Source organism: Eucalyptus grandis, chromosome 6 (genome assembly GCF_016545825.1).
Source record: "Eucalyptus grandis isolate ANBG69807.140 chromosome 6, ASM1654582v1, whole genome shotgun sequence".
NCBI lineage: Eukaryota > Viridiplantae > Streptophyta > Magnoliopsida > Myrtales > Myrtaceae > Eucalyptus > Eucalyptus grandis.
The window spans coordinates 25167290-25184044 of NC_052617.1; the positions used below are offsets into that span (position 1 = coordinate 25167290).

A 16755-nucleotide genomic window follows, 5' to 3' on the forward strand; every position below is an offset into this window, starting at 1 on the left:
GTTGGTCCCGTCATCACCGGTCTTGTGGCCTCCGGTTCCGTGAGCCTCCCTGGCCGACTCTCTCCGGTCCTGCCCATCGCCACCGGTGCTCTTAGCCTTCGCTCCGTACGTCTTTGGTCATAGTTCTCTTTGATGGCGTTGCCTCCCGGGTCGCCTCTCCAAGCTAGTTGCCTCCGGTCCCATCGCCCACCTCGTCGGTGCTGTCATCTCTAATCCCGTCGTCTTTGGTTGCTTCACTTTTGGTCGCATCGCTCCGGTTGGGTCGCCTCTCTCCGATCTCGCGCTTGCAATCCCGTCACCTCCGATCGCCTCTTTCCGATCCCGTCACCTCTAGTCCCATCGCCTCCGGTCACCTTTCTCCGGTCGACGCCTCCCGGTCACGTAGCCTTGTGGTCATCTTGCCTAAATCGGTTTGTTGCTTTGATTCATTCTCATTATACATGTTCTAGTGGTGATTATCACTTTTCTCAAGTTGAATCCGCCGCCTCGTGCCATTGCCTCCGATCACCTCTTTCCAATCCCGTTGCCTCGGTCCTGTGCGCCTCTCGGTCACCTTTCTCGATCGCATCGTCTCGTGGTCGTCTTGCCCTAAATTGGGTTTGTTGCTTTGATTCCTTCTCATTATACACTGCTCGAGTAGTGATTCTCACTTTTTCTAAAGTTGAATCATGTCACCTCCACACATTGCATCTGTTTGTGCTCGTCTCTCACGTTACTTCCTCGTGCTTGTGTTGCCCTTTTGATTCTCACATGTATCGGCTAGGCCGACTAAAACAAACCAAAGCCAATATGATGAACAAAACCAAATTTTGGTGCACTTTTCTCTATGCTTCTTTGTCTCTCAAAGCTAGTGGGAGTATGAAATGAAATGAGATAGTTGTGTATGCATGTGCGCGTGAGTAGTTGAAGTTGTCGATGCTGTTTTAACCATATGCTATGATAAATGCTCTTGTTTTAGCCAATCCAAGTTACTATATTAGGAAGTTACTTAACCAAATAAAGGCTCCTTGTATAAGGCAAGCGTAGTATGTTTGGATGTCAATGTACGACCTACACATGCACCCAATGAGCAAGGTATAGCGGCATTTACACATTGAAAGGCAAGTAACTCAAAGTGAAAGGGCATTCCTCAGAGGTGCACTAAGGAACATTTCAGGATCTAGATTACGACACAAAGGACAAAGATACTGACATTTTTAGGAACTTTTATGCATTGGGTAGCTATCCAAGGTTTAGAGTTGGATCCATTTGATTCTGGTTTGATGCTTGTAGCTACTATAAAAGACATTTTTATGCACTAAATAGCTATCAAAGGTTTAGAGATAATATCATCCTATAACTAGATTTGGTACTTGTGTCTTTTTCTTTAATCTAAAAAATGGTGATGAGAAAAGAATGAAGTAGCATGTTGCACTCTTTTCAATTGTCTTGAACTCATATGATGCTCAACTAGTGAAGGTTACATGGCATCCCAAAAGAGGCATTCACCACAAAGTGGACTAAGCATTTAACCAACTTGTACGTCGGTTTGTTGGTAAGAAGAGATCAAAAGGGGAAATGCACCTCTTCTACTTTCAACAAAACAGGGTGGAATACCATATGAACATAATTCAATAAACAAGCAAAACTTCAATATACTCAAGTACAATTGAAGAACAAGGTGAACTAAATTGAAAAAGCAATATGCTAGTTTCAAGAAGCTTCTTTCACAATCCAAATTTGGCTAGGATAATGTAAACAAAAAGTTGTTGATGATCCAAGTATATGGGAATCTCAACGTCAATGTATGATTTAACATTTGATCATTTTCAGATCACTATAGATGTACATGCAAGCTGTTTAATTGTATCATTGATGATATATGTCATCATTATGAAAATTGCAGGATAATATTGAGTGGGCAAAATTCAAGAAGAATGTGTTTCATCAATATCCCGACTTGTGTATTGTATTTGGTGATATATATGTTACGGGGAGTATGCGGCAGAAATGCCGAAGATCGGTGATGTAGGATGAACTTGGCATTGGTGGTTATGATGCAAACGATGGACCATAGGACTTTGGTGAACACCATATTGATGAAAAAGTTTTTATGTCTGACAAAACTCCTACTCCAGTTCATGACAAACATAGTATGGATAAAACTCCAAATAGTAAGAGGAGAAGGAGGAGTCAATCATTTCGTGTTGCTAGCACCTGCAAAGCCTTACAAGATATGATCAAAAGTATGACTAATCAATCTGTGAGTGGTTCTGTCAACTCACAAGTCACATCACCACCTATAGACTCATTCTCCATATCTACTATAATTGATATCCTACTTGTCATGCCTACGTTGGAGCAAGATCTTTACAATAAAACGTGCAGAACGAGCCTGCGTTAATGCCACATGGAGGGAGGCTTATCAAACCCCAACTGAAAGAAGATATGGACTTCTCTAATGTCTTTAGTGAATGTTAGGAAATGTATCGTGGATTGCATGGAGTTTTATTAGATTATGTTTTTTATGTTGTTGGTTGTTATTTTGTTGTTCAAGATATTGATGTTGAGACTTTGCATTTGTGTTGTGGTTTGGATATGATGGATTGTGTTGAATTTTTATATTTGATTTGCTGTCACTCTATTGCTTACGTTATTGGTTTCTATTGTTTTTTATTTTTATTTTTTACATATATGTATGTTGATTTTCTTGTATTTATGTGATGCATAGGTGCAATGGAAGATGAATCAAATAGGTGTGTCTAATGGAGAAGGTAGAAGTAGTTTAATGGTATTTGGATGAGTTTGATATTGAGATAATAATAGCATGGTTATCTTTTGTTACTTTGGACATGTCTTTGCATACAAAAAGAGCCTATCGGGGACAATAAATTATGGGAAACCGAATGGAAATAAGAGAATTGTTTACGAACATTCATATAGGATATATGAAGTATTTAAGTTAGAGACATGTTTTTCTTAACCTATGTGATCTGATGAAGGCAAAGAGAGTGGCTGAAAGATACTCAATATGTAAGGGTAGATGAATAAGTTGGGCTTTTTTATCTATGGTTGGTCACAAAAACACAAATAGAGATTTATGTGAGAGATTTTAACGTTCGGGACAAACAATCAATAAGTTTTTACTCTAGTATTAAAAGCATTTCTCGGAGTATCAAAGAGATTACTTCCGACCGCCTTCTTTTGATATTGTTCCAGAAGGAGATTCTTATCGATCCTAATCATGGACGTTACTTCAAGGTATGATTTTATATCAATTTTACATTATTAAAATATATATAACTGATAATATTGTCTAACGCTATACTTTCACAAAATCACAGGGATGCATTGGTGCTATTGATGGCACCCATTAATGCATCCGTCCCCATATCAAAACAAATCACATTTAAGGCGCCAGGAAAGAGACTATCACTCAAAATGTGATGTGTGCTTGTTAGTTTAATATTAAATTTACTTTTCGTATATGCTGGGTGGGAAGAGTCTACCAATGATTGTCGGGTTCTCTCGGTAGTACTCGAGACTCCTCAATTGCAATTTCAACCACCACCAAGTATTTGCTTTGTCTATATCAAGTGATTTTCTTTATGATTGTATAGCTATTGCATATCATAACAAATTTATGTATATATTCTTGTAGAAAATATTATGTAGTAGATTCCAGTTATGCAGCACTTACAGGATTTTTTTAACTCCATTTAAAGGTGAACGGTATCATTTGAATGAGTATAAAGGGTAGAATGAGACGCCCAGAAAAACAAAAGAATTGTTCAACCATGAGCATTCTTCATTGAGAAATGTTATCGAGAGATCATTTAGGCATTAAAAAATCCTTCTCCATTTTGAGACACATGCCTCCATTTTCAACCCGAAAGCAAGCATATATTGTAATTGTATGTTGTACTTTTTCCATAATTATATTCATGACCAAACAAGATGGATAGGAACTTTGCCTATATGGAGATCCGAGTATCCATTTGGATCTGACGTAAGAGGCTCCAGGTAGATGATACATCACGTGATGAGACTGAGATAAACATGATTAGGAAAATATTGCAAATATGATGGCAAGGATCACAATATACAAAGAGATTCCATGACTTTTTATTTTCGACTTTTTGCAATGTGTTTTTGTTTTTGTTGAAAACTTTTGCGATGTGTTTGTAAACTATTATGAATACATTTCTATTAATAGTATTAAGGTCATCCAATTCTATCTCCATGAGCACAAATGCCATTGAATGTATCATAAATGTGGACAAACAGAAGAGAAACAAATTGTAAGCTATTGTATAGTTGACACTTCAAGACCTACAAACCGCCGTCCGAAGCTTGCATCCTAGTCCAGAAAAAAAAGCAAAGAGGAGAAGAAAACACCCCCTTCATCAAAATTGGCCAAAACCTTATAATGAAAGCAAGGTAATTCAGAAGAAGCAAGGTAAAAAGTAGTAATAAAGATGGGATGCATCGACGATTCAAAATGCAAGAGACCGAGGTCTTTATTAAGCATTTTAGAGCATACTATGAACTAAATGCATAATGATAGCAAGCCAGGCCATGCATGCACCATTCCAATAGTCGGGAAATTTCCAACCCCAACCCGACATCCATGTCAAGATTAGAAGACTAAAATCCCCAAGCCACCATGCACTAGAATTACAATTTTTCTTTTAAAGAGTAAAAACTTATTTCCAAAGGAAATCACTACAAATTAATTTGGCCGACAATATCCCTTGTGCTTTTTTTTCACAATATTTGCTATACCAAACATTAAAAATTCGAAAAAAAAATATATTATTGAGAGTTATAGTTCAAAACTTCCGTTTGTGAATACTTATTCCAACAAAGCGCTACCTAAATTCAATAGGCTATAAACTACATGAGTAAAGATCTTCACACACAGATATAAGATAATAGCTCACATTCCATTACAATACCACCTATGTTCTGAGTTCATCTTCGACTAGAATTCTTACACTAAGCAAATGTATTATTAATCTAATAATATTTTGATCTTGTCAATTTTATGTAATATCTAATCTATTCATTTTTCTTATTTTATTTTTATTTTTAAAAATTAAAATTTGGAATATAAATTTTGTGCGATTCTAATAAACGCGTTCTTTTTGCTCGAAATTGTTCTCAATAGAAATAGAAAAGAACTATTTCTTAAAAAAAAAAAAAAAAAACTCTTCCCCAGCCAAAAATCGTTGTCATGCTCACCTAAGTGTCCTTCTATGCCAAGTTTTAGCACTTGAGTCAGACTTCCGCCCTTTTATAACCAAAAGCAAACAATTCCATGTCAAAGATAGGACTCGTTAAAATGGATCATTAACCCATTCCCTAATCCATATAGATATTAAATGAATCATAAATGGATTAGTTATATTAAACAAATCGGTCATAAATAGATTTACATATATTATGGGTGCTAAATGAGTCAAACGGGTTACGACTTACTTAACCTCAAGCTACTTCTATGACTCTTCATTCTTTCTCATCATTATTCGATCTTGTGCTTGCTCAGCCTCACACTTTTACCTCGGTATGGGAATGAGTTTTTAGGATTAAATATCGAAAAGTTTCAATAATACATGTCAGGTCGGGTATTCACTAGATTTGCAGTACATGAAAATAGGGTTGAAATGAAGTTAAACGAGCCTATATGGGTTAGACCATTTTGACTCGATATGCCTGTTTCATGGATCGACCGTTCGGGTTTTGGCTCGCGCCTTACCAGATTTATGAGGTAAACAAGGTATTTCATGGGCTTGCAGTTTCTATAGAAGAAAAGAGGTGTCTTGGCCTTTCACTCCAGCTCATGGACTAACGGGTGCACCCGGTATTATCGTTGGAACGGTTTCAGCGAATCATGAGCACACTCAAATTCTTGAGCTGCCCCATATATCGAATCTTCGCTTCACAAATTTTTCAGGCTTCCACGCAGATGCATTGCATCGTATTAGTAATAGCATGTAGTAGGGGTGTAAATGGTTCAGTTCGAACCGATAAGGAATTTATTAAACCAAAATCAAACAAAAAAAAATCGAATTTTTTGGTTCGGTTCGATTTTAACACCCCTAGCATATAGTATCAAGAAAGAGCGTACCATATCCGACCTGCATAGATAGCGCACATTATGTATCCGAAAGGTTCGTACGCGAGTTGCTCTGATCGGTATTAGAACCGTGGGATCAAGTCCGTTGGATTGCCGTAAAATTAGCTTCGCGCAATTGTTGAAGTCGAGCATAACCTAATCTTTCTGTCAGCGCACCGCGGACGTTGCGTTCTTGTTTCGCACAGAACACACGGCTCGTTTCTCAGATATGAGTTGCGCGGTGCATTATTGAGGAGGGCATTATCAATTCACGGATTCCTTAATTGCATACCATTAATCATGGCTCTTCTTCTTTCTCCATCTGCAATAAGTCTCGACCGAGTCCGTTCCCGCGTTCTCATCGCTACCTGTACGGCTTCTGCATTTCTTTATCCCTCCGAACTCCCATCTCAATGATTGATAGTCTTCAAGTTTAGACGGGTTCCTCAAGGGGCCATGACAATCACGATCGCCCCACCGCAACAGAAAAAACCATTTGCGGAGAAAAGGAAAAACCTGCCCCTTATCCGACGGATCGCAGAACAAGCCATTCGCGCACATGAAAATGGAAGGAGTCCCACATGGGGGCGATGACCGCTTTGATAAAGCCGCGTCACCCATGATGATAAAGCAGTTAAAAATCCAAGCTTTTTCTTTTCTTTTGTGGAAATGGCAGTTTCTCGGTACTTCTCACACCGCTGCCAATGGAGCAACAACGCTCCTCACCCTAATAATTGCAGATGATGGCTGACGGCGATGATGACGAGGAGTCCGAACTGTACGCGCTTCGTAGTTGGCTTGACTTCCGTATCAAGCTTCCTCCTTCGTACTGCTATTTCCATACAGAGAAAAAGAGAGAGGAAAAGACAGAGCGATCAGAGTTCCCACTTGACTTTTGACTTTCTGCATCTTGATATATATATGTTATATAATAATGTGGGGGATTAGTTTATATATGATTCGATGCATGTAAGATAGTTGGTATTAATTAACTGCAAATCTATTACTTTATGGGAGACTGTGTGGAAACGTATCTCAGCTTCATGTGTTTAGTACTATTGCTCATATTCCTTTCCTCCTAATCAATGCATAACTACAGCTTTTCCACAGCTAATATATTGGGTCGGCTCAGGTTGGCTTGGCTCCACTCGGCTCAGGCTTCGCTGAGAGCGAGAGCGACAATATTAGAAGAGTTTTCTCTATGTAGGGGTAACTTAGCTCAAATACAATGACGCTTCCGTGATCAATAATAGATGAACAATCAAGTCATAACAACTTGATTTTCATAATTACTGTACAAAACGCCGTGATATACAAAATTTGAAAGTTTTATGCTCGATATGTCAGATTTTATTCTTTTTTGGGATAATGATCATCGAGGTTGGGGATCCATTCCCAAGAATCTTTGGAGACAGTCAAATTTAGGTCTATTGATGACCATGGCCATAGGTTGAACCCATCTCATTCTGTTGATCTTGTCTATCGATATTAAAAAGTTTCGAGGGTTTCAAGTTAAACAACTCGAAGATTGAATTTGCAAACTAAAATATTAAAAAATCAAAAAGTAGAAGTCGCTCAAATAGAGTGAACAGTGGGGGAATTTGGTAGCTTCTGGTAGGCTGAAAAGGGCTCCAGTGGGCAGCTCGTTAAACTTGAATCTTCGGGTATGGAATAAACTTGAGTAGCCTAATTCACTGAAGCTATACTTCATACTGAAGCCAGCATGACATCTTTATGGGAACGCACAAAGGATACATCTGTGCCCCGCTTGTTGCCCTCCCCGCTCTTTTGATTAAAGAATTGCTTTCAGTTAGCACATAAGGCTTTTGACATAAGGTCTTTACTCCAGTTTGAAGAAAAAGAAAAATGTGTAGGTATTTCTAGAAATTTGATGACTATATTCGAGGGATGTTTTATTTGATCATATGACGTGTTATCAATCGTTTTCTTTATCTTGTCGATCGGCCAACGAGATGTCAAGACCGGGTATGCATTGGCATAATATCGAGGAGTATTGAAATCTCGAGGTACGGATACACGGAGTGTCAAAATCTTGGCACGAAGGAACACTTAAGTGTCAAAATCGCAAAATGAATCACTTAGGGTGCTCATTCGGCAAAATGGGGCATAACGATTTTCCGGTGAGGTAAGTGCAAAACGTGACATTTTGCATGTTGATGTAGCTAAAAAATGCAAAAATGACATCGTTTTGTCTTTTGACGTGGTAAAAATTTAATATAAAAAAATAATTAAATTTAAAACTAATTTATTTAAAATATTTAAAATACAAATTCAAATATTTGGGGGGGGGAGACCCCCTCGCCGCCACACCCGATCGGCCGGGGACCTCACCGACCCTCCCCCTCCATCACACCGTTCTTAGCGGCGGGGAGGCGGCGAGGGCCCACGAGCCCTTGCCGCCGGGGTCGGCCGTGGGTCGCGACCCCTCGACCCTCCCCTTCCGTCGCCATCCCTTCTCGGGATGGCGGGGGCTGCAAGGGCCCACGAGCCCTCGTTGGATCTAGTAGGGGCCAATGACCCCGGCCAGCCCTCCCCCTCCGTGTCGACCCTTCCTGTGGCGGCGAGGAGGTGGCGAGGCTCACAAGCCCTAGCCGACCCTCCCCCTTCGTCGCCGGCCCTTCTTGGCGGCGGTGGAGGCGGCGAGGGCCCGCGAGCCCTCGTCGAGCCGGCCCCCATCGACCCTCCCCCTCCATTGCTAGCCCTTCTCGGCGGGCTCGCGGCCCTCACTGCCCGGTCAACCGAGGGTCGATGACCCCAGCCGACACTCCCCACCATTGCTAGTCCTTCTCGGCGATAGCGAGGAGGAGCGGCGGCGGCGAGGGCTCAACCCTCACTTTGCCTCCCTCTCCCCCACCCTTTATATATATATAAATTATTTTATATTATTTTATTAAAATAATTATTATTTATTTTTATAATTTAATTTAATTAATTTTTATATTAATATTTGAATCCATTTAAAAACAATGTCATTTTGCCTCTCGCTTTGTTGAGTCAGAATTCGACGAGCCACATAGATGAAAAAAATAATAAAAAATTATTACGTAGGATTTTTAGTAGATTTTGTCAAAGATGGTATTTAAGTGTCATTTTCCTAACTTTTTGGCACTTTAAGTATTTTCATACAAATTTTGACACTTGGGCTGTACTTTGTCCGGAAATCCTTGAAGTAGGCATTACAATTACGGCATAAGGTCATTTTGACCGGAGCTGGTAGGGAAGAAGAGTAACATAAGATCATGGGAAATAACTCTAACTTCTAAAACAAAAATAATACATTATAAATCCCATATGATTTATAATTTCAGTTTACTGAAAGGGTTGAGTGGAATATGTGGCTAGTGCTAAAAAATAATAATAGTGTTTCAGCTTTTTAAAATATCAGTTACAGGTAACATGATAAGTGCATTTGAGATTACAAAACATTTTTTTTTTGGTTGCTCGACCTTTCCTCACAAAATTTCTAAAGTGGCTGTGCTAAGCAAGAATTTTTTTCATTTTTTATATTCCATTTGCACAAACGCAAGACCTAATTATCTTCAAACTCACAAAATGCCCTATAAGTCTCACGAACCCAGTAAAATTCAGTTCTTCAACTTGTTCATTTGACTCAAACCTACAAATTTTACAAGTTGGTAAGATTTGAATAAGTGATCTCGAAAATCGTGCCTTTTGCGGCCTGAACATTTACCCATACCCCTGGCTTAGTAAGGAAGGATCTTTAGAGACGTCATTCATGAGACATCAATCAAACACGAGGGGGATGGGCGACCCTGGAATCTTGTCTACCGTGTTCGGTTCTTTGAATGCTCTTCCACCTACCCGACGTGCTGTTCTCCAGAGCAGACTCCAATGGGAGTTCCTCTCCTCTCAGGTCTCCCTCGGCTTCCCCCGGTTTCCTGGAAAGAAAGCCAAAACGAGCCGACCCACTTTTCCCGCGGCTTCACCTCCCCTCTCTCTCAGCTATCTTCGCAGCATTTGAATAACTCTCAAGTGGGAATAATTTATCATTCATGCAATTATACGACCCGTACCTTCGCCATAATGATGTGTTTGACCAATACCCCCCTTCCATATTTCCCCATTCTTTATACACCTCTGTATAAATAACCTTCGTATAGTCCCCGGCCATCATCTTCATCGCCAGTTCCAGAGGAAGAAACAGAGAGAGACAGCGAGAGAGAGAGCAGGGATCAAGAACAGGCAAAAGGGTCCATCACTCGAAGACGATAATGAGCAACCTAGTGAAGAAAATGTGGTGCTGCGGAGCCAAAGTTTCGCTTCCGTCGATGCCGAGGAGGCGGCCGTCCCAGAAGGCCACGTCCGCGTCTACGTAGGCAAGGACGCCCGATGCAAGTTCGAGATGGAGGCCAACTACCTACGAACCACCCGCTGTTCGAGAACCTGCTCCGGCTGTCGGAGGAGGAGTTCGGCTACTCCTACGACGGCGCGCTGCGGATCGCCTGCGAGGTCGACCTCTTCCAGTACCTCGTCCACCTCCTCAAGACCAGTAACCCCACCGCGCATTACATGGAGCTCCCCGACCTCATCTCCAAGTTCCACACCAGTCATAACGCCGGCGACGCCAAGAACGCCCGACACTTGCCTCATCGCTCTCGATAAATCTCGGCCTCATTCTTTTTTTCGGGTCCCCGAACACCATTCTTTTCGTGTGCTCAAGGAGATGGGAGCTTGCCTGTGGATTTTGTACGGCTCGAGCCCGTCTTCCCCCGTTAAGTTGTAGAGAGAGAGAGATCATTTTTGGCCGTCGCACGGCATGTAATGCTCGCGCGACGTGGGCATAGAATCCACTGTAAGTTGTGATTGTATACACACACAATGAAATGAATTTGTCAAACCGCTCGCATATTGTTGGACGCGTTCAGGTTCCCATTGTTGTTCGGTATTGTTAAACTATTTTCGTGAAGACTTTAGAAAGAAATCGTCACGAGAAGCATGATAAGCCGATCGATTTGTCTTTGGAGGATCAGTAATCTCAACCTGAGCTTACGGATCTAAGTACGTCATCTTCGCGCTCTGGTTAAGCAGGCACGCACAGATCTAGTAAGGATACTGTTTTAGATGGCTATAGTCTTCCGTTCAAATGAACTTGATTCTGTAGATCTGCTGGCTTCCCGTATCTTCATATGGAAAATGTCAGAGATTGCCCTCATAATTATGCTCGGGAAATATAAGAATTTTGATTTAAAGGCATAATGCTCTCTTGGAATATGTTCTTGTTCGATTTTTTAAACGGCATTGACATGCATTTTCGCGATTCTAAGTGACCTTTAATCATCTCTTATCTAGCGTGCCTGGGCCACGTGGCGCTTGTTAGTTGTTCGTTGCTCCCTAGCCCATCGTCCTTCACATTCCAACCTCCAATCGCGCCTTTGGTCCCAAGCATCCGTCGTTTGCACATGTATACAGATGGGAAATCTTATAAACAGATAATGAGATCCGAAACAATGGTGTAAAGTAAACGGCAGCAGCAGATGGATCACACATGGAAGACCCGAAAGCTATGAACGAAGAAGAAAGTCAACTCATCCTTCTTTGGTCTCTCCAAGTTCAACATCCTTCGCTGCTAAGTTTGTCCAGCAGTCTCCTTCAAAAGTTCAGTTTCCTCTTCTGTGGTGATGCTGTCCTGGGCAGGAGCTACCGTAGGCTTCCCGCGCTTGACCGCTTTTCGGCCTCCACAGCCCAACTGTACATCACCATGCCAACGACTGCTATGACCATGCCCATAATGTTCTTGAGGGTAAGCTGAGAGTCGAAGAGCAACCACCCTAACGTGAGGACGCATACTGTTTTCATGTGACCCAGGACCTGGAAGGATACTGCAGAGAAGCGGCCAATGCAGAGGTACTGGCTCATGTTGCAGAAGACCGCCAATGTGCATGATAGAAAGATGAAGAGCTGCATATGTCCAAAGTCCAAACTAATTTTAGAACAAAAGAGAATATGTGCAACAAACTATTTATATGTTACATCGGTTTGCATAAAATAATAGCAACAAACTATTACAAGAGCACCATATGACATCTTGTAGTCTCTTAAGGATTTGCTGTTGAAAGTAATCAACGAACGGACCAAGGAAAAAGAGAGATAAAGCTTGTGGAGCCGTCTTACTCAACAGCTCAAAAGATCCAATCGAGTACTTCTTCTGTAAGGAACCTATTGACTGAACAACAAGAAGTGCATCAGAAGAAATGAGAGAACTTCTCATGAAGAACTTAACAAGGTGTGATAAGCGCAATACAAAATAAAATATATTACATAAACCATGCAGATGGATTTTGGCAATTGGTGATATCAATTACTACACACAAATGAAGATGATTCCACAACACTACATTGTGGCCTCAAAAAGAAATAGAAAGAGAAGTTACAGGTGTGTTGATCTAGGAGGATAGAAGTCATGAAATCTCCATCATGTACATTGCTGTTGCAGTTATCACCCCCACAATGATTTCTTTTTATGTTCCAGAGGAACAATAGTAATAAGCCAACAAGAGTCACGCCCAACCAACAATACCCATAAGATACTGTCAAAAACTAGGAACCCAAAGAAAGACAGGAAGCACATTTATAATGAAGCTTTATCTCATCTACTAGCCAAAATTCAGAAAGTCCAAGGCATTGTTAGGTATCATCTGAGAGTGGATAATAATTATTGGACATCATCTACTGCCATCAATTCCTGCCAAACACGTAATCAATGCAATGAAGGCTACAACAAAAGTCAAAAACAAAAGTGTATTCCCCTTCATTTGACTGGTGTAAATTCTGGAAGCATTGTCCGGGTACTTTCTGATGGAGCCACACATTTACTTGACCTCATTCAACATTCAAGATCAATTGACTCATATTCCAACAACAACTTGGGAATCTCAATCACCATGAAGCCACAATGTGTGTTCCATTGACCCCTGAATTTCTGTACAACATGTTCAATTTTTATTGGCTAATGTTGAACAATTGCAAACACTATGGGAATACCCATACTTCATTAAAAGTGTCTTTTAGTCATGCCGACAATCAGCATTGAAAAAAAAAAAAAAAAGAGGATTTGAAATTCTGTGAAGCCACTACCTCATTTGCCATTAAATGATCATAAACCTCAATCACACTTCACTATTAATTTGTACAGAGGAACCAGATTCTTTTTCTCCTTAAATAAGGTCCAAATTAACACTTCACCACATTATTAGGAACTACTCTGCTCAAAGGCATGGACGTCATGCTTAGTAGCCATCTAAAGTAAACCAAAATACAACCAAAGTGACAGGTTCAGACCGCCAAACAATCTGATCTACTAAGACACAAAAATGAACTTTTTCACTTACAGGTGGGCTTGAACAACCCATTAAAAGCTTGCCCAAAGAAAAAGTAGGGCAAACTGATGAATGATCTGTTGTGTAATATATCAACTAAAGTAAACTTCAACTTCTCTGCATAATTGCAAATTCCTTCCAACCAAAGAGAACAAAATTGAGCTTAGATACTTTTTTGATTATGTGACTGGAATGACAATGGCATCAAATGAAACAGCAAAAGCTCAGTGAAGCATCAAAAAGGCTAATAATGGATTAAGGCATAATTTTGCTACATGGACAATAGGTGAGCGTACAAATGTCCGACAAATCAAAAAGCAACTTGACTGATGGTATATATAGGCATCAAGCATGAAATGATACTCACAATTTGCTGCAAAGATGTTGAGAGGACTGCCAAACATGCACATATAAAACCTTTGGCATTGACTTTCACATCGGTCACTGTGCAAACACCTACACCAACAACCACAACCACTACAGACCATTTCACCTCTCTGGAGTAGTGCTTATTGTGAAGGATCCATTCCATGATGCATACTACTGGAATCATGCTTAATTTTGATATCTGCCGGAAATTGAATGGTACCATTGGTGAACAAAGGTGAGAATCACGAAAAACATATGCATTAGCTAGAGCTTAATGATAAAGTCCATGCCTGGTAGAAGCCTATGGAGTTCAACATGAGGCTGAAATTCATCCCCGTGATCGACATATTGGCTACGATGGAAAACCAGAGAAGCTCCCACAAGGGGACATCCTTCGATGCGGAATAACCAGCAGCATTTGAAACCAAACCGACCAATGCAGTTATGGCAAAGTGAAACCCAGTCAATGTTGTCGCTGGCAAACATGGCATAGAAATATTACTGAAAACACCATAGACATAAAGTTAGAGCAATTAATCATCTAAGGAATCTGAACATGTATGGGAAACAGAGATTATATACAGTCGCATAAATCCTCGTGATATTCTAGTGATGAATCTGCATTCTACCGTTCCGACTTGGAAGTCTGAGCGAAACCTTTCAAGCAGTTGAGCAACCTAGTCACCAATGATTCCATTCACACTAGGACCTCAAAATCTCCATCCAACCAGTGAAAAACTAGTCAGGCAACAGACAGGGCGGAATCTCTTCCGTGCTAAACTACATGAACGCACCCTTCGTTGCAATTTCTAGTAGAAAATGAAACCGAAAGCAATCCGTGCGGGCCAAAATTCGATCGTCACTACTTCATGTACACATCAAGCATCAGCATGCTACAAATCTAGGACGGCTGAAACTTAGAAGATCGTTTGAATTTGAGCAGCTCAACGCAGCAGAGGTAGTTCGAATTCCGAGTCAGATCCATCGACGAACGCGTTTCGGAGGAGAAGCGCGGGCGCATATCATGCAAAACGGAAACTCTCGAGAGAGGTCTCACCGAAGCCGAAAGCGTAGCCACCGGCCGACATGAGCTGCTTGTTGGCCATGATGATGCCGACGGAGCTTATCACGTTCATCGCCCACGCTCCGGCGTCCGACACCGCCGACGCCTTCCTCTCTCTCTCCATTTTCCGGACTTCCTCCGCCGCGATCTCCCGATCGCCAAAGCGCTAAAAACTTAAAAGACGGCAGCAGCACCGAACGGTCCGAACCGGAAGAAAAGGGGGAAAAAAGAAAATTCAAACTCCAGTCGGAACCAGATGGCAGCGCAGGAAATGCCAACACAGTGACGCCGAAGAAGACGAAGACGAAATTGGTGACGCCTGCAAACTCGGACGGGCCCTCGCCCGCGCCATTAATGCAACCTGCGGAAGAGTCCCGGAGGACCCGAGCGACGTGTCGCCGCTCACGCCGCGGCCTCCACCGGAGCCGCCGCCGCAGCCGCGCCGATTCTCCTGCCCGCCCGCGCGCGCTCGGCTCGCCTGCCTTCTGGTCTCTCTCGTCTCTCTCTCTCTCTCTCTTCTTTCTCTCTCTACCGTGAAATCTACTCGAGAAATGAAGAGAGGCTCCCTCGTCACCGACACCGATTTTACTACTCTTATCCTGTAATTAAGAACCGTGATCCTGTTTCCGTACGAAGAGCTTTGCTCTTAAAGGTCATTATTTACGGAGTAACGCGGGGTGATTATATTAAGCGTACTTAGTAAAAAAATATCCTCGTATAAAATATATTATTACGGAGCCTTCTCTAGACGTTGTCCTTGTCTCTAACAGACCCGAAAAGTACATATTCTCTCTCTAAACTCGCCCACAAATTTTGTATACTGGTTAGAGTGGAAAGGTTTTGGTGCTTTTTTTTTTTTTTTAACTGTAAAATGTACTCGCCACAAGCCCGTCTCGAAATTTCGAGCCACATGTAAATGGAAAATATTACCCAATCAATCCTAAATTTATTTTACAAGTTCCGATTCGGCCCTAAACTCTTTGATTTTACTAATTTAATCCTAAACCTTTTATGAAAAATTCCATTGCAACCATTTAGACCAATTTTCGTACGAATGAGACAACAATCTAGTTGTCGTTGGTAGAACTACATGGTACGTCACTATGTTAGCGATTTTTTGACAAAAATTGATCAAAATGACTATATTGAAATTTAAAATAATGATTTGGAACAAAATTGTTAAGATTGGAAAGTTCATTATAGAATTGACATCTCTATAATAAATTTTGGATTGATTGGATTATTTCCCACCGTTAGAAGCCAATCTAGGGTACAAATAGTTGAGAAACTCGACAACCACAATATTTTTGGGCTAATTCCAAAGAAAAGCATCAACTTTAGGTCGATGGACAAATCTAGCCCAATTTTTTTTTTTTTTTTTTTTATCTCCCAAAAAGCATCAACTTTAAGTTGAGTGACAAATCTAACTCCAACTATTTTTTGTCATGTAAAAATCACGATTTTTAAAGTTGAGTGACAATTCCACCCTAACTTTTGGTTTTCTTGAAAAAAAAAAATTGACTTTCACTTAAATTCTAAATCTAGCCTCCCTTAAATTAGGTCATTGATCGTCCTTAGCAATAAATCCATGGATTTAAAGCACCATTCATTGTCTTATTGTTTGAGCCATAACTTGTAGGGGTGTGCATGGTCCGATGATTCTCGACCTAAAATAGAGAACCACCCGCTAAGGATTGGTTCGGAAAATTTGAACTGGGAACCATATGTTAGTTGCATGGATCCATTCAAGAACTAGACTACATCGACGATCCGGTTTTCGGCTAAATCAATGGAACCAGCCTAACCTCCACACCTGTCCCTTTTCTCCCTCCCACATCTGCTTATCTTGGCTCTCTTGACCATGTTAG

The 16755-nt window shown here is 41.0% G+C and overlaps 2 pseudogenes; one reads left to right on the plus strand and one right to left on the minus strand.

Moving 5' to 3' along the window:
* The first annotated feature begins 10350 nt into the window (after positions 1-10350).
* LOC120294734 lies at positions 10351-10851 on the plus strand (annotated as a pseudogene).
* A 787-nt stretch (positions 10852-11638) lies between these two features.
* LOC120294718 lies at positions 11639-15264 on the minus strand (annotated as a pseudogene).
* Between the last annotated feature and the right edge of the window lie 1491 nt (positions 15265-16755).